This window comes from Lepidochelys kempii, chromosome 1 (assembly GCF_965140285.1).
Source record: "Lepidochelys kempii isolate rLepKem1 chromosome 1, rLepKem1.hap1, whole genome shotgun sequence".
In the NCBI taxonomy this organism is placed as follows: Eukaryota; Metazoa; Chordata; order Testudines; family Cheloniidae; genus Lepidochelys; species Lepidochelys kempii.
In genome coordinates this window covers 78,911,065-78,930,561 of record NC_136380.1, presented here as the reverse complement: position 1 = coordinate 78,930,561, position 19,497 = coordinate 78,911,065, and the positions used below count along the sequence as shown (strand labels likewise).

Here is a 19,497-nt window from a genome sequence, read left to right as displayed (position 1 = left end):
GGGCAATATAACTTTTGTAAAATCTACTGTTATTACAAATATTTTGGTATAAATTTTATGCTTTAAATAATTAAATGAAAAATAACCAACAGTTAACAATCCACCCCAAACACGCTTTCTATAAACTCATTTAAAGTTCCAAATACATAAGTTTCTAAGATTCCAATGGTTCCTACAATTCCTATTCCACTCTGCCTTTAGCTACTTTTATGCATGTTGCTTCAAACAAGTATGAGACTAGAAAATGTGTTCAAGACAATGTCAAAGAATAGAATGGTGTGCCGACAACCATGTAAGCGTTTTGAAATCTCTTTGCCGAAGTCAATCAAGAAAGGCCTTGCATAAAAGTTCTCTCTTTGATATTTAGGCATATTTTTATCATATGGGAGCAACTAAATAGAAAATCAAGTGGCTATTTTTACTTTCAAATTTAAATAGGAAAATTACATATTTACTAGAATTTGGCTTTTTAAAAAAATCGTTGATAACAGTATCTTACTATAAACAGCACATCAAGTTTCAGAGTCTAGAGATGGAAAAACCTGTTAGCCTGCCTAGTCATCCACTTTACTAATGCAAGATTGGTCCCTGCTGTACATTTACTAATGTTTTGTCCAGCCTAAATTGAAAGTGCCCAAGCAATTGGAATTCCACAGCTTCCCTTCTGAGACTATTCCACTCCTCTCAGGAGGATGTCCCTGATTTTCAGCTTACATTTTCCTTTTATTAATTCCATTTCATACAGATATTTATACCTTCTTTTATTATGCTAAGTAAATCATTGAATTATTTGCAGACATCAGCTCATCACAAAGCTAGTAATCTACATGTATGTGGCTAAATATATTCTCCTCAGTTTCACTCAACACCTGCCCCTCTTCCTCTCTTCTCCCCTTCTCTGTCCCCCTCACCCACTATCCCCTCCCTTTTCTTTCTATTTACCTTATATCCTCCTAATTAACCACACATCCATGCCCTCAAAATATTATGGAACTAACATGACTTTTGCTGCCATCACATTGTCCATTCTGTTTGTGTGTTATATCCTCCCCTTCACCATGTGTCTGTCTTGTCTATTTAGATCAGTGACACTCAAGCTTTCCAGACTACTGTACCCCCTTCAGGAGTCTGATTTGTCTTGCGTACCCCCAAGTTTCACCTCACTTAAAATCTACTTGCTTAAAAAATCAGACTTAAAAATATGAAAAAGTGTCACAAGGCACTATTACTGAAAAATTGCTTACTTTCTGTTTTTTACCACATAATTATAAAATAAATCAATTGGAATATAACTATTGTACTTACATTGCAGTGTATAGTTTATAGACCAGCATAAACAAGTCATTGTCTGGATGAAATTTTAGTTTGTACTGACTTTGCTCGTGCTTTTTACGTAGCTTGTTGTACAGCTAGGAAAATATCTAGATGAGTTGATGTAACCCCTGGAAGACCTCTACGTACCCTTGATCGAGAACTACTGATTTAGATTGGAAATTCTTCAGGGCAGGGACCATCAACTACTTTGTCTGTACAGTGCTTAGGACAATTAGTTTCCATTTTTGAGTGGCCCTTAAACATTATTATTTAACATGTTTATTATAGTAAACAAAAGCACAGCGGAAATATTTTTTCCACTGGAGCAACTTTAAAAATAAAAGAGAAATACTATAAACAGCTCAATGTGGATTGTCCAGGAAAAAAAATCAGTTTCCAAATGGAGTTTCTTGTATGGCTTAAGATGGGTAATCACCTGAACAAATCAAAAATATACTGGCGATTGAAGTCAGTTTTAAGCTGTTCACTCTTATCTTCATTCATATGTAAGACTATCTATAACCATATTTTTATTGCACAACTCTTCCTCAAAATTTTATCCATTTTTCTTTGCTCAAAAAGAAAAAAAACTTTGAACAATCTAATGGTACAAAAGAGCTCTGCTCCCTTAACATAGTGACCATCAGAAAGCTTTCCAAGCTGTGATATGATATGACATTAGAAAGCTAGAAGTAACAAACCTACTTGAACTACGAACAAACTGCAAACATATTCACCACAGTTTAGAATTTTTGTTTTGTGAAGGGTTCCTTTTGTTCTCCTCCTCTAAATCAGCAAAATTATTACTATTTGTTTGAAAGTGACATTTCAACACAAAATATTTCGGAATCTGCACAATGAAAAAGAAAATACAGTACTTTGCTACCACTTTCTGGGCCACAGGGTGCACGTCATGTGAGATATTTCTTGAGTAGGTTTTCCCACTTGAGGGACTGCAATTATGAAATATTTCATGAAAGGCATAAAGCTTTATATAGAGGCTTAGCAGGATTTTTTTTTAAATAATTTCAACAGATAATTTTGTTTATAATTGGAAAATATGCTTAAAATAATCAAATTTAAATTTTCACAGTTCCACAAAATTGTGTTTTAAGTATTTTTTTATTTTTATCAATTTTAATGTTCACACTTAAATGAAGTTATGGGGGCAGACAATAATTATTTAAAGATAGTAGAAAGATATAAAAAGTTATAAATCTTGAACTGCTGAAAACACAAACTGTCAACGTCACCTTAAACTATACAAAGTAAATATCCTTAAATTAAACTAACTTATCAAACAGCATTTTACTTACTTTGCCTAGCTGTAAATTTCAGCCATTATAGATAGAAATATTTTTTCGTTGGTTTGTGTGTGTTCAATGAAATCAATGTTTAATGCCATTTACGGATAAAAATCAAATCCTTCTAAGCCTATTTACATATTAATAGACAATCAAATTTAGCTGTGAATCAGGTAGGATTACTTTACACTACAAAACTACAAAAGCAAGAAAATGAAAAATTAAACCAACTAACACAACATACCATCTTCTTCTCCGCTAAAGGACACACATCTTACCACTACCACAAGAACTGTACAACCACAAACTACACACCAGAACTTTACCTCTGCCTGCCTATCTAAGCCAGGCTTCTAGCATTATGTTTTCCAGACTACCACCTGCGATATATACAAGACTGCCCCTCAACCTCTGCTTTTCAACACTCACTTCACCACACTACTCTCTCCCAACACTACTAGCAGTAAATATTTACTAGTGGTAATAGCTGGTGTGTTTGGAGAGAACCCAGGGATAAGAGATAATTATTTATTAGGTGTATTATGGTAGCACCTACACCTCTAATTAAAGACAGGGGCTCCATTGTACCAGGTACTGTACATATATAACAAAAAGTTGATCCCTGTACTACACTTATGTTCGCATTCTATAAAACCAAACCAGCCAGCAGTACGTTTCTGTCCCAAATCCTCCCAGGGTACTTCAACCAAGACATGGAACATGTTGAGACTTAAAGATTTACATAAAAAGATTTTTTTTAAAGGGAATAACTGCTGTAATATAATGAATGTCCCAAACAACAAAGGCAATAGGGACGGTTTGTGAACATAAAAAATTCTAAATATACCAAGCCTTTTCTTCCCATTCCTCATTTTGGACCCTTCAAGCCATACCAACTATCTTATCTCATGTTCTTCTGTAATGTCCCTGCATACTCCATGCTGGGTTCTCTCAACTCTCAGGAAATCTCATTGGAGTATAGTTCCGACTTATGGGAGTGGGAGGCATAATATAAGTGGTATCATATTAAAATACGGAGGAAGGTTTTTTAAAAAAGTATGAGTATTGCTACACATATAAATAAGGTGAAAGTCTGCAAAACTAAGCTCATATACTAAAAACAAAAACAATTACTTAATCACCATAGGCCACTTATATAAAACTTTTTGTGCATTTATCTCAGAGCACTTTACAAAAGTAAGCAAACAGTATTATCGCCCTATTTACAAGATGAGTAAATTGAAGCACACAGAGGTTGACTGTCGAAAAGACGTTTGCAAACACCTTTAACATTACTTCCAAAACCATTTCTAATCAGACCTTGTTTTCTGCATTCTGAAAGTCCTGTTCACAGTCACTACGACACTGAGGCATAAAACAGTTTCTAAAACTGGGCGTAACATTCATTTACCTATGTGCGCCATGTTTTAAACTGTTTTAGGAGCTAAAGTAAAACATGCTGAAAATGACTCATTGTAGAACCGGAATATATACTATAGGAAATAGGAGTTCATTTACAAGTGGGAGAAATGCCCTCACACTTCATCGGTGGGAATTCACTGGACTTCCTTTCCAGTAAACGTCATTTTAAAATAAATATGGAAAATATGTTTCTTTTACCTGAAGTTTTTATAAGTTGATTTAGATAGTTGGCATTACTAAATAATTTTTAAAAGACAGACTTATAAAGATAAATATAAAAAAGAAGTTTTACTAACCAGTTTTGCTAAATATTACCATTTTATGAATAGAAAACCATTATGATTGGCATTTTTTTTAATGTGAGGGATAAACTTGAACTCTATCATACGGTTCACATAAACACAAGTATAACTGGTAGCCATCTGAGACTAAGGCTAAAATTTTCAAAAGCCTCTGAATGGCTTAGGAGCATGATTGTTTATAAAGCACAACAAAATGGGAATATAGATGTACATATTTTGGCAAGACAGCTTTTTGGTGCCTTCTATGCCTTCTTAGTTTTCAGACTGCTAATTTAACCCTCAATATTTTTTGGACTTCCCTGCTTTCCTTAATTAGCCTTCTTGAGATCAATAGGAAATAATCAAATGCTTGAAGGAAAAGGCTCACATTCTTCACAATGTAGCTAAAGCTTCAGAAGTTTATTCTACCAATATATGTTTAATGCTTGGAAAAATTCTATGCAATTAAAAAGTGCCTCCAGTATGGACTTTCTATTATTTTATCTATTGTATTTTCAGTCATTGTATCTCTATTAGATACAACTAGAGCTGGGAGAAATCTTTGTGAAGAACAGAAAATGTATTTTTTGGGGCACCAAAACTATTCATGAATTTTAGTCGAATTTGGTGAACAGTTCCGTCTGGAAATAACCTGAAAAAAAATTGTTGAAACAAAACAATTTCAGAAACGTTGTTCTGAACCAACATTCAAAACGTTTTCTTCAGCCTGAACAATACTCTTTGTTCTTTTGTCAAGAAAAACTGGGGGGAAAAATACAGTTTCAGTTCAAAACAAAACTTTTTATTTTTCAGTTTTTTGTTTCAGTCACTGAACTGAAAAATGAATTATTCAATCAGTGCAAAATGAAAAAAAAAGGAAATTGTTGCACAATTTTTGCAAAAGCTAGAAATTAGAACTTGAGATCACAAGTTTGGGGGCATGGAACATCATTATGAAGGGCAACAAAAATGTATATTTTCAATTAATTAGCCTTGCCAAAAGAGCATCCAACAAAGGATCCTTGATGGAGTGGAAATAGAGAACAAGGTGACAGGTTTTGCTACTGTATTTCAACTCTTACTGGGACAGGTCCTTCTCTAGGTGCAGCAGAGATGGGGGCTGATGGCAGCCCTCCGCCAAGTAGTATGGATTACAAAGGAAGGATGATCTGTGCAGGATAAGTGACTGACAGATCATTCCCAGTACTGTCACTTAATAAAGTTGCAGCACAGTTAAACCATATGTCTTGTCATTCTTCCTGTGGTGTCCAGGACAACAACAATCAAAACAAGTTTTTAAAAATATTAATTCTCTCCTGCGTACTATTCTGATAAATTTGTGAATCCCTAAGCACCTGAAAAAGAATAACAAGAAAAGACAGAAAAGGGTCTGCTTTGCCACAGCTGGAATTTTTATTTACTATTTCCCTGGTTTAATTAAAATAAGTTTTTCAGAGATCAGACATAAGTTACAATAAACACAGCAACATTTTCAAAAGGATTAGTTAGTGCAGATTTGTTTCCCCTAAGGCAGCAGACACCTTCCAAGTTAACAAGCAGGACAGTAGCCAAGAAAAAAAATCCAGTTAATCTGAAATCCACATCTAAATGATTCAGACATAAAACTAGAATATGTATGATACTTAGGGTTGCCAACTTTCTAATCGGACAAAACCGAACAACCTAGCCCCGCCCCTTCCCTGAGGCTCCAGCCTCTGCCCTGCCCCATCCACGGGGCCCTGCCCCCTGCTCATTACATTCCCCCTCCCTCGGTGGCTCACTCTCCCTCCCCACACCCTCACTCACTTTCACTGGGTTTAGGCAGGGGTGCGGGAGGGGCTGAAGGCTCTAGTTAGGGGTGCGGGCTTTTGAGTGGAGCCAGAAATGAGGGGTTCAGGGTTTGGGAGGGGGCTCCAGGCTGGGGCAGGGAGTTGGGGTGCAGGAGGGGTGAGGGCTCTGTAGGTGTTGGGGTGCAGGAGGGGGCTCCAGGCTAGGGGGTGGGGCCGAGGGATTCGAAGTGCAGGAGGGGGCTGTGGGTTGAGGCAGGGAGTTGGGGTGTGTGGAAGGGTACAGGCTCTGGGCTGGGAGTACAGGCTCTGGGGTGGAGCCAGGGATGAGGGGTTTGGAGGTGGCCTCAGGGCTGGGGCACGGGCTTACCTCGGGCAGCTCTCGGCCAGCGGCGCAGCAGGGTTAAGGCAGGCTCCTTGCCTGTGCTGGCTGCGCTGCACCCCAGAAGTGGCCAGCAGGTCTGTCTCCTAGGCAGAGGAGCCAATAGGCTCTGTGCACTGCTCTTGCCTGCAGGCACTGCCCCCCAGCCAGCTTCCATTGGCCGTGGTTCCCAGCCAATGGGAGTGAGGAGCCAGTGCTTGGGGCGCGGGCAGTGCACGGAGCCCCATGCCCCCCCCACCCCACCGCCTAGGACCCAGACCTGCTGGCTGCTTCTGGGGCACAGTGCAGTGCCAGGACAGGTAGGGACTAGCCTGCCTTAGACCCACAGCACCGCCGACCACATTTTTAACGTCCCAGTTGGCAGTGCTGACCAAAGCCACCAGGGTCCCTTTTCGACTGTGCATCGTTCCGGGCTCCTGGCAACCCTAATAATACTTTAGTATCTTATTTTACAGTAGCAATTAAGAGTTATTATATTTTGACAATGTGTCCAATATTTTAACTTTAATATGTTTTTACTGATATATAAGTATATAATTACTTTTGAGAATGTTCAATATAATATCTATCACCTAATTTCTGTATTTTTTGAACATTACAGATTAATATGTTTGATTGCAGAATTGCTCAGGTAGTGTTCAGGTACCCCTGGTAAGAGGAAATATGGCCCTGTAGTATTCTGTTAGAGTCCTGTGAGCACGCACATTTTTTGTCGTAGCAATTTACTCAGGGCAAATTTGCAGATACCACTCTGAATTATTTTCTATATTATTATATAAATAAAATTAGTAAGAATTTAATTCATTGTTATGCAATAAGTTTATGCTTAATATTCAAACCTTTTGGAGGTTTTAAGGCTTGATTCATAAATAGAGTGATATATTTATATCCCTTTATTCTTTTACTGTGTAATTCTCCACTATTATCTTGTTAACAATTAGGGAAGGGAAACTTTGATAGTCATAGTTAAACTCAGCTACAATACCTATCTATATAGCATCAAAACTCCTCAGCAATTTATAGACATGTAGGAATACAAGGTTGCTGGTTCAGCGGAATTTAGCATTTAAATAGTACTGAGAATGAGGGGTTTCTATAAATACTTCTGTAACTAACTACAGTGTTATTGCTTTTATTCATAGCCATCTTGCCATGTATGGTTTACGTATTTTGTTTTCACCCTTCCTACATTCTAAACCATAATGAGCAATTTCTTGCCTGAAATAATTTCTGTTATAGCTTTTCTCAATATGCTATTTTCTCAATATGCTTATTAATGGGTTAATACCCCTATCTATGAATTCGGAGAGACATTAGACAGCAATGCCAGTGTCACTGCTGTAGGCTCCGCCCTTCAATTGAGACTATAAGAAAAGTTCTTCCAAAGTTGGACAAATAACCAATTATTAGCATTAAGACAATAGCTAGATATTATATATTGATTAACTTTAAGACAATTATATGTCTAAATCTCCTTTAGAGAAAAATTTCAATTTGTATTCTGATCATTTAGCCAGCTACTAGGGAGGACTGAATGAGGAGAGAACCTACGAACAGAATTATTAGCATTTGACCATTTTATAAATATTTATTTGATAAAAATTCATCACCAACACCATGAGAAAAAAAGAATAACATTTGACTAAAAAACCCCGAGGTATTAGCTACACTCCTGATCATAATGTTTGCCAGGGGCTTTTCTTAACCACCATCCAGGTTCATCAGCATTCCACATACTTCTGAAGTTTTCAAACATATTTGATTATACAGATTATGATACCAATGGTAACTATGATGAATCTTTTGAGTAATAACAAATTTAACTTATTATAAAAAAACAGCTCTGTCCAAAACTGAACACCACAAGTATTCCCTTACGGAGAAAAAGTAATATTATTTTCTCTACTTCTGTGTTAGGTCTGGACTACACTAAAAAGTTAGGTTAACCAGCTACGTCATTCTGGGGTGTGAAAAATAACTGAGTAGCACAGTTAAGCGGACCTAGCCCCTGGCATATACAGTGAACTGGACTTTGGAGACAGCTTTTTTTTGTGGGAGTTGGTTGCTTCTACCATCAATGGAAAATGAAGGAAGTAAGGAAGGATATTCTGATGAGGTCAGAGCCCAGACATATTTTAAAGGTGAATTGCCAAAATTCTGTTAACTTAAGCAACATATTACTGGCATCAGTAACCAGCCTTCAGTAGAGTTATCTAAAACTTCACTTTTTCTCTTCTTTTTAGTTGCTGCATATTCCAGTTTTATTTAGACTGTTGTCTCTTGTTGTGATTCAACACCACCAAAGCATAAATAATAGGGCTGTCTACCACGATTAAATAAATTAATCGCACTGTTAAACAATAATACAATAATATTTATTTAATTTTCTTTTGTTTTCTACATTTTCAAATATATTGATTTAAATTACAACACAGAAAACAAAGCGTACAGTGCTCACTTAATATTTTTATTACAAATATTTGCACTGAAAAAACAAAAGAAACTGTATTTTTCAATTCACCGAATACAAGTACTGTAGTGCAATCCCTTTATCATGAAATTTGAACTTACAAATGTAGAATTATGTAAAAAAAAATAACTGCATTCAAAAACAAAACCATGTAAAACTTTAGAGCCTACAAGTCCACTCAGTCGTACTTCTTGTTCAGCCAATCGCTCAGACAAAGAAGTTTGTTTACATTTGCGGGAGATAATGCTGTCTGCTTCTTGTTTACAGTGTCACCTGAAAGTCAGAGCAGGCGTTCGCATGGCACTGTTGTAGCCGGTGTCGCAAGGTATTTACGTGCCAGATGAGCTAAAGATTCATATGTTAACTTCATGCTTCAACCACCATTCCAGAGGACATGCATCCATGCTGATGACAGGTTCTTCTTGATAATGATCCAAAGAAGTGCAGATTGACGCATGCTCATTTTCATCATCTGAGTGAGATGCCACCTTGTGATGGAGTGGACTAGGCCCAAATGCCCCCTGCTGGAGGCCTCAGAGTTCTGCCACACCCATCACAGGGAAGGAGCAATGGAGAGGTCCTCCAAGCAGGCTACAGGGGAAGTAGCCAATCAGGGCCCATGAGGGCCATAAGAAAGGAGCTGCAGAGTGGTAGTTAGCTGCTGCTTGGAGCAGAAGAAGAAAGGACTGCAGGCCTGGCTGCCTGGAAGAGCAGCAGGGCCACGGACAGTTTGCTAGCAGGGACCGGGGGAGCACTGAGGCAACTCCTGGCTGGTTGCTAGGACTGAGCAGACACTGAACCAGGGTAGGGCTACAGGAAGATAGTATCTCCAGGGAGGAAGCCCTGGGGATACAATCCTATACCAGGGCTGAACTACTTAAACATCACAGACAAGGGAGGGCTAGAGAAAGACACCACCACCACAGGGGTTCGAAGATAGGCCCTGGTGGACCGTATACCTGGAAGGGGTTTGTGCTGGTTAACATGCAGACAGTTTGACTTGGCTGGAATGCTGTGTCACTGACAAACCCGCCTGAGAACCAGCAAAAGGGGTCACCAGAACTAAAGAACGCAAACACGCCCAGCCAAAAGGGGGCACTCATGAGAGGTGAGTGCTAACCCCGTTACACATCTACAGAAGGTTGATTTTCTTTTTTGGTGGTTTGGGTTCTGTAGTTTCTGCAACGGAGTGTTACTCTTTTAAGACCTCTGAAAGCATGCTCCACACCTCACCCCTCCGATTTTGGAACTCACTTCAGATTCTTAAACCTTGGTTCAAGTACCATAACTATCTTTAGAAATCTCACATTGGTACTCTCTTTGCGTTTTGTCAAATCTGCAGTGAGCTTTCTTAAACCGAACAACATATCTTGGGTCATCATCCGAGACTGCTATAACATGAAATATATGGCAGAATGAGAATAAAACAAAGCAGGACACATTTTACTTTCCCCCAAGGAGTTCAGTCACAAATTTAATTAACGCATTATTTTTTTAACAAGCATCATCGGCATGGAAGCATGTCCTCTGGAATGGTGGCCGAAGCATGAAGGGGCATACAAATGATGAGCATATCTGGCACGTAAATATCTTGCGATGCCGGCTACAAAAGAGCCATGCGAATTCCTGTTCTCACTTTCAGGTGACATTGTAAATAAGAAGCGGGCAGCACTATATCCCATGAATGTAAACAAACTTGTTTCTCTTAGTGTGGCTGAACAAGAAGTAGGACTGAACTTGTAGGCTGTAAAGTTTTTTCATTGTTTTGTTTTTGAGTTCAGTTATGTAACAACAAAAATCTATATTTGTAAATTGCACTTTCACGAGAAAGAGATTGCACTACAGTACTTGTATGAGGTGAACTGAAAAATACTATTTCTTTTGTTGATCAGATTTACAGTGCAAATATTTGTAATAAAAAATACTAAGATAAAGTGAGCACTTTACACTTTATCTTAGCATTTTTGTGTTGTAATTGAAATGAATATATTTAAAAAGTAGAAAAACATCCAAAAATATTTAATAAATTTCAATTGGTATTCTAATGTTTAACAGTATGATTAAAACTGTGATTAATCGCAATGAATTTTTTTAATCGTGATTAATTTTTTTGAGTTAATCACATTAGTTAATTGAGATTTATTGACAGCCCTAATAAATAATGCCATTGAAATCACAACAATCAGACCACCCCAGTGGACCAGGAAACCAGCATTCAAGAGGTCAAGAAACTGTGCTTTTTTTTAAAGAAGGCTGTTGCATGGTTTTGAAGTTTTTAAAAAAGAAAAAAAATTATATGCCCAAAATATAAGATAGCGTTTTGTTAAAACAAAAATTCTATACAGTAAAAAGAGAAAAAATGGCACTTATCTCATTCTTTATGTGATGAATATATTTTCCAGCAGGGTTCCACGTTTTATATGAATTCATTTACAGCATAGTGCATGCTGGAATGTCATATTGCAGTGAGGGCTAGGAGTCCCACAGGGGACAAAATACACAGGACTGAATAATAAAGAGTGTTTACAGGTTTGGGCAATGTGCTAAATGCCCTAATAGCAGTATCTTGGTTATTAGGTGTGAAGCACATATTGCTTAAGTTAACAAAATCTTAACAATTCCTATTTACAGCTCACCTTTGAAACCAAGTTCAAGCAAAATGTCACTTAAATGTTCATTCCAAGTAGACAGCGAGGTGGCACGATTGGTTAATGCATTAGCCTTTCAGTTCCTAAACACCTGGGTTTAAACATGGATTAAGTCATAAATGAAATGAATGTAGTAGCCTCATTCAAATCCTTATTTGGATATTATCTATAGCTCAAAATCAGCATATAATTAGCATGACTACTAGTCGTCATTTACGAGAACTAAGCATTTAAATAACCAAGGTGCTGCAGAGCAGGACACTGGAGCTATTGTGAAGCAGTACAGAGAATTATTCACAACTCCTCCCCACACTAAAATATATTAATAAATTGGCATGGGGAAGTATTACAGCTGTTCTCCACCACCATTTGGGACATATGGAAGTGAGAAAACTGGTGGAGGCAGCAGGAAAGGAACAAATGGTCTACCACAAAGGTAAGTATAATATTCAATTACTATTATGCTCCATACAAATTATAGCTAAATTGTTAGTTGAAAACATTATAAAAATACTTCCTATTCTGAACTAATGAATCACAGCACTGGTCCACAGAGTACTCCTGAGTGAATTATGTGCAAAAAATTTTAAATTATGCACCAAAAAATTTCAAATTATGCGCACAGTATTTTAAAATTCTGCAACTTTTATTTGTCAATAACAAATGTGGCTCCAGCATGGCAGTGGGGAGCTGGCTGCATTGAGATGGGAGGTTACCCTGAAGACCCCATCTCCCCCAGTACAGGGACTCGGCAGTGAGGCTGCACCTGACCCTGACACAGTGCAAGGGCTGGACCTGCCCCAGAAACACCTTGGTGACCTGGCCCTCTGCACCAGGTGTGGGAGGGCAGGCTCCGCCCAGCAGGATCCAAGTGTGGAGGTGCTTACTGTGGGGGGATCCAGGTGTGGGGCAAGAGGTTTCTGTGTGGGATAATCTGGGTGCAGGTGGCTCAGTGGGAGATCTGGATGCACAAGGACTTATTGGGGGGTTCCAGGTGCAGCGGCAATGGGACTCTGCAGGCAATCCAGGAGAAGGTGGTTGGGATTCACCAGGTGGGGGTCTGGGTGCCATGGGAGTGGGGCTTGATGGGGTGGGGGTCCAGCTGCAGCTGGCTGGGGATCAGTGGGGTGGGGGTCCAGGTGTGTGAGGTCAGTTGGAGGAGTGCAGGTGTAGGGCTAAGAGGGTTCAGAGTTCAATGGGCCTGCTTAACGGGGGATTCCCAGCTGCTGCCGAGGGCGCGCCAAATGCCGGGCTCGCGATTCCCCTATCCCCTTTTCTTCTCTACCCCCGTCCCCTCACTCCCACATTCCCCCCACCCCTCCCTATTCCATCCCCTTCCTTCCCCACTGCCTCTTCCCTCCACCCCATCTCCCTCCCGTCCCTCACTTCCCCACCCGTCCTTACCCAGCCCCACTGCAGGAACTCACTATTCCACAGAAAACAGGAAGGCTCCCGCACACAGAAGGGGAGCACAACTGTCACGAGGACCCAGGAGGCGACGTTCAGCTGCTGAGTCAGTGGAGCCGAAACAGCTGGGCAGCTCTACGCTTGAAGAAATGAGGGGAGGCAGAGGCACGTAATCCTGTGTCCCCCCATCCGCCAATGTCTCACCTCTGTTTGAAGGGGAGCAATCCCCGCAAAAAACTGCACCCATGGTCGTGTCCTCTCTTCCCACACACACCCTGGCATGGCTTCCCTGCCATTTTCAGCAGGGAAGCACAGGAATTCTGCAGGAGATAAGGGAGTGGTATTTTCTGCAGGCGCACAGTCACACAGAATCCCGCAGGAGTAATAGAGAATCAGAGAGCTCAGAGTCTGATGAAAGAGGTTCTTCACATCATATGAAGCTATCCCGCCAGTGTGAGTTGCACAACTTCACCACAAGAGGAGCACTTGCTTTGGCCGCTAGTTATTTTAAATACTGTCCCCTTAGGTGACAAGCCTAACAGATTAAAAAAACTATGTCATTCTTGAAACAACAGTGAGAAAAATATTCACACAATCTACTCTTTGAGAGACAAGGCAAGACAAGGGAAGATGAGAACGTTGCTCACCTCATGCAGTAACGGAGGTTCTTCGAGATGTGTGTCCCTGTGGGGGCTTCACTTTAGGTATCAGTGAGCCCCCGTGCCCACAGCTGGATTTAAGGTAGTAGTTGCCCGGCTGCACATGCACGGTCCCCATCTCACGCTGCTTCAGGCGGTTAACTGGTGCTATGTGACCAACCCCCCTGTTACTTTACTCTGCGGTAGAAAAGTAATAAAATTCCGAAGCAGAGGAGAGGAGGGAGGGTCGTGGAGCACCCACAGGGACACACATCTCGAAGAACCTCCTTTACTACACAAGGTGAGTAACGTTCTCTTCTCTGAGCGATGTCCCTGTGGGTGCTCCACTTCAGAGCAGTGCTCTCCAGTGAAAGGAGGGAGCTTCGGAGTTGAAGACGTAGCAGATGAAAGTACGGTATGTCCGAACAGAATACTGGAAGATGCATGTTGTTGCAAAGTGTAATGCTGGGCATATGTGTGTGGAGAAGCCCAGGTTGCGGCCCTACAGATTTCCGTGATGGGAACATTATTAAGAAACGGTATGGATGCTGATAGGCCTATGGTAGAACGAGTGCAGATCCCTGAAGGCCCTACAGTGTAGGGGGTTCTCGTTCATGCTGGAGGTAACACAGTTTTATGCAGTCTGATATCCATTAGAAACACATTCTTTGGAAATGGCATTACCTTTTGATCATTCGGTGATTGAAACAAACAGTTTTGGAGACTTGAGAAAATATTTTGTTCAATTAATGTAGAAGGCTATAGCCCTGCGGACATCTAGGGGATGTAATCTAGACTGTTTGTCCGCATGCGGTTTAGGAAAAAATGTCAGCAAATATATTGATTGAGATGAAAGGATGAGACAACTTTAGGTAGGAACTTGTGCTGTGGTCTGAGGGATACTTTATCTTTGAAAAAGACTGTCTAAGGTGGGTTCTGTATAAGTTCTCCCACCCTTCTGGCAGATGTAATGGCCACTAGGAATGCAACCTTCATAGAAAGTTGGAACAAGGAGCTTGTAGCCCTGGGACCAAAGGGAGGGCCGATGAGGGCATGGAGGATTAAGTCGAGGTCCCATGGTGGGGTGGGATTCCGAACTTCTGCAGAGGCCCTTAAGAAAACGTTTAGGGAGTGGATGTGAAAAGGTACAGAATCCATCTACTTTATGACGGAATGCCAAGATCGCTGATAGATGCACACATATGTAACTCATGGAGATGCCCATTTGAGTTCCAGCAAGTAGTTCAGAATGAGAGGTAAAGGGGCTGAGAGAAGTGCCGTCTGTTTGTTGGCACCATGAGTCGAATGGCCTCCACTTATGTATGTATGTGAGTCGGGTAGTTGTCCTATGACTGTTTAACAAGATGTTTTGTACATCTGTGGAATATGTCATTTCAGAGTCTGAGAACCCTGCAGTAACCAAGCTTAGAGATGGAGTCATTGGGGATCCAGATGGATGACACAACCTGCAGCTGAGGTAGAAGTGACAGTGTGTGTGGTGTGCAGACCACCATGTGCAGAAGGTAAGGGTACCATGTTTGTTGTGACCATTCGGGGGCTTTTAGGATCACTCTGGGTCTGTCTCGTTTGATCTCATGAAGCACGCGGGCTAGGAAAGGAGATGGGAGACAAGGCGTTTAGTAGGGGAGCGTTCAACTTGATGAGGAAGGTGTCACCCAGAGAGTGTGGACCGAGTCCCGCTCTGGAGCAGAACTGGGGGTATTTGGTGTTTTGTGCAGTTGTAAAAAGATCCATCATTGGAAACCCCCACATCCAGAAAATGTCTAGTATTACTGGTGTGTTCAGCTCCTACTCGTGGTCCTGATAAAACTTCCTGCTTAGGGTATCTGCCATAGTATTCAGGCAGCCAGGTAGGTGTGACGCTGTAATTTGGACATTGTGCACCATTGCCAAAGGTGCATGGCTTCCACACAGAGGGAGTGTGATCACACTCCCCCTTGTCTGTTTATGTAGAACATAAAAGTTACATTGTCCGTGAGAATCTGTACCATCCTGTCTCTGATTAGCGGTAGGAAGTGGGAACAAGTGTTCCGAACCACTCGCAGTTCTAATAGGTTTATGTGAAGATGGGACTCTGTCACGGAGCATCGGCCGATACAGAGTGTGGTTGCAGATGTGCTCCCCACCCCAGAAGGGACGCATCCGTAGTGATGGTGATCAACAATGGGTTCTCTGGGAAGGGCACCCCACCAGTAGACATTGTCCAGGTTGGTCCACCACAAAAGAGAATCTTTGACTGTCTTTGACATAGTGAGGCACTTCTTTATACTGTGCTTGTGTGGGACATAATTTGTTTGGAGCCAGGCTTGGAGGCACTGCATATGTAATCTTGCATGTCGGACAACGAAGGTCGTGGTGGCCATGTGGCCTAGAATTTGTACGCAAGTTCTGGCAGACACTTGCGGGCTATTTTGTGCTGTGGAGATCAAATTTGTTAGAATCAGAAATTGTTTTGTCGGTAGGGAGGCTGTTGCCTCGAGGGAGCTGAGGTCCACTCCAATAAATTCCAGGTGTTGAACTGGTGTTAGAGTTGATTTTTGAATGTTTATTTGAATGTTAATCTGGTAAACAGAGTTATTGTGTGTTCGATGGACTTTATGACTGCCTGACTTGTTGGTGCTTTCAACAGACAGTTGACCAGGTAGGGAAAATCATGATTCCCTCTCTACGTAGATGTGCAGCTACTACGGATAGTACCTTTGAGAAATACCCGAGCCACAGTGGAAAGGCCAAAAGGTAGCACTTCATATTGGAAATGGTCATGTCCTAGTGCAAATCATAGGAATTTTCAATGTGAGGGATGAATGGATGGATATATGAAAATATGCATCCTGGAGGTCGAGGGCTGAGAACCAGTCCCCTCTTTCTACTGCAGGGATTATGGTGCTTAGTGTGACCATTTTGAATTGCTGTGTTTTCACAAATTTGTTGAGTCACGATAGGTAGAGGATAGGCCTCCAACCTCCTGTTTTTTTCTGTGACAGAAATTAGTGGGAATAGACCCCCTTACCACTGTACTCGGATGGTACAGCTTCTACTTCTCCTAGAGTCATGAGGTGGGTTACCTCTTCTTGCAGTAGACCAGTGGTGGGCAACCTGTGGCCCACTGGGGTAATCCACTGGCAGGCCACGAGACAGTTTGTTTACATTGACCATCCAGAGGCATGGCTCGCAGCTCCCGGCGACCGCGGTTCACCTTTCCCAGCCAGTGGGAGCTGTAGGCTGGCCACCACTGCAGTAGATACTCGTGAGAGGGGGTCCTTGAAGAGAGATAGGGAAGGGGGGGGGATTAATAGGGGGTTTGGAGGTATGGTAAATGGAGTAACCAGTTTTGATAATTTCTAATACCCATCTGTCTGTTGTAATACTGTGCCAAATTGGGTAAAATGAGGTCAGGTGATCTCCAAAGGTCTTGATAGTTGTAGATGATTCCAGCATTGAAAGAGATGGGGTTCTCAGGCCCTCGACCAAGGCTTCAAATTTGTTGTCTGGAAGTTGATGGCTGAGAAGTAGTATTTGAGGGACCAGATTGCCGTCACCTTGAGGTATTCTACTTCCGACCCTGATGTTTGTAGTATCTACTGCATTGTGCATATGGAGGGGGTCAGAATCGTTGAGGGGGTTGATCACTGCCCTGTTGCTTTTTGATCTTAGGGATGTGGATGCCCAGAGATCGCAATATCACCCTCGAGTCCTTAAGAGTGTGAAATGACTCATCTGTTTTCTCCACGAAAAGTTCAGATCCTTCGAATGGTAAGTCCTCCACAGTCAACCATACCGGCTTTGGGAATCCAGATAGATGGAGCCAGGAGGCTCGTCTCATAACAATTGTGGTTGCTATGGATCTCGCAGCTGAATATGCTGAATCCAGAGCAGCTTGTAATGCTGTTCTGGCTATGAGTTGACCTTCTGTGATGAGTGATTTGTATTGTTCTTCTTTGTCACTGGAATAAAGGCAGTAATTCAGAGAGACTTGCATAGTTATTGTGGTCATGCTTTGCTAATAAGACCTCGTAGTTGGCAATTCTCATTTGTAAGGTCTCAGCAGAATAGGCTTTGCAACCGAAAAGGTCAAGGCATTTCCAGTCTTTGTCATATGGAGTGTTTCTGTAATATTGTTGCCTACCCCGTTCATTGAAAGCATCAATCACCAATGAATTCCATGTTGGATGCGAAAAAAGGAATTCAGAGCCCTTTGCAGGCACATGGTATTTTTTAATCAGACCTCTTATAGGTAGGTGGAATCGTTGCAAGGGTTTGCCAGAGCAACTTCACAGGATCCATAATCGCATCATTCATGGGAAGGATGATTTTAGATGAGGTTGATGGGTGCTTGTGCATGATTCCTGACCTCTTCTGAGGAGATGTCCAGTGAAGTGGCAGCTCTCCCTAAACAATGTCAAGACATCTACAAATCACCACCTGCAGTGGTAGGTGGGGGCATAATAGTGTCGTCCGGTGAGGATAAGGAGAAGTGGACTTCCGGTGGATTGTCTTGATCAGAGAATTCCTCCTCCTCCTCCTGAGCCCCCTGTTCAGAGGTGCCAGGTGGGATCAATAAAGGTGCTTGAAGTGTGTCAGCTGTGGGAAGGCTGACAGGTATGCCCGGTTGTCGTTGTTGGTATGTAGCCCATAGATTCCAAAAAGACCATTGTGGTTGGAAGGGCATAGTGGGCATCCACTATGGTTTGGAAGGTTTGTCAGGTAGCCCGTGCATGGAGGGGTGTGCATTGTAGGAGCAGCCACAGGGGAGGAATGTGGCAGAGAGCGCCCAGCATTCTCATCTCCATCCTCACTGGAGAATTGTGGAGCGGACAGAGGTGGAGAACTGGGCTGACGAAGCGCTGTGGGTACTGAGGTACCATTGGTGCTGAAGATGGGAGACTCCGGTACTGGATTAAACAGAGATATATTTGTGGTGGAGGAATTGCTGCGACTCATCCGGTATCAGTACCGTTGGTGTTGTAGGAAACGGGTCCGCATGTTGGAAACTGCTTGTCGGCACCGGTGTGTGACTGACGTGTGCGTAATGGTTGCACTAGGTGGCAGCATTAGCATGCGAGTTATTGAGATGCTTGGTACCAATTGCTTGTTCCTGTCTGATGGTACCATGGAATGGGGTTTCATTTTCCCCTTGGTGCTTGTGACCAAGCTCGGCTGCGTGGGAGTTTTTGGTTTCTTGGTACCGATGGTGCCAGAGGGACCCTCTGTTTCAGCTGCTGACATGGCCGGTGCGGTCAGTACCAGGAGTGTTTGCGGAGTGTGAGTGGAGAGCCTTTTGTTGGCCAACTCCAAAGTTGGGAACATGGTATCCCGTTTTTTTGCCGCCTTCTTGGCGGGTTGATCAGGAGCCCGTGCCATGGAGGAAGGGCCCTTATCAGAGGCTGCCAATGGCAGTTTCTGGCCTGGTAAGGTGTGTACCTAATGTTAGATGCCAGGTGGAGAGATCTCTCCATGAGTACTAGTTTCAGTTGGAGATCTCTTGCCTTTCTGGTGCAAGCTTTCAGATTGTGACAGTGCGAACACGTCTGCAGTGCATGTGTCTCGTCGAGACACCGGGCACACAGAGTGTCCGTCAGAAAGAGGTACAGAAAACCTGCAGATAGTGCAGTGTTTGAACCCTGGAGAAACAGTCATGCCTCTCAAGGAGCGTACTCTCCCTGTAAAAAAACAAAGGGCAGGGGAAGTACAATAACCACATAGAAACGGAAACCTACATGCCCTTTGAGGAAAAATTTAAGTAACTTTTTTTTTTTTTTTTTGGAAAAAGCAAAAGATGGGGATCAAATAGGAAGGCTAACTATTCTAACTGAAAACTAAAAA

At 41.8% G+C, this 19,497-nt stretch overlaps 1 protein-coding gene across 7 annotated transcripts in view; it reads right to left on the bottom strand.

The window, feature by feature from the left end:
* Positions 1–19,497, bottom strand: part of PIBF1 (progesterone immunomodulatory binding factor 1) — a 171,834-nt gene that overhangs the window by 102,468 nt on the left and 49,869 nt on the right. The gene's annotated exons all lie outside the window — the stretch shown is intronic.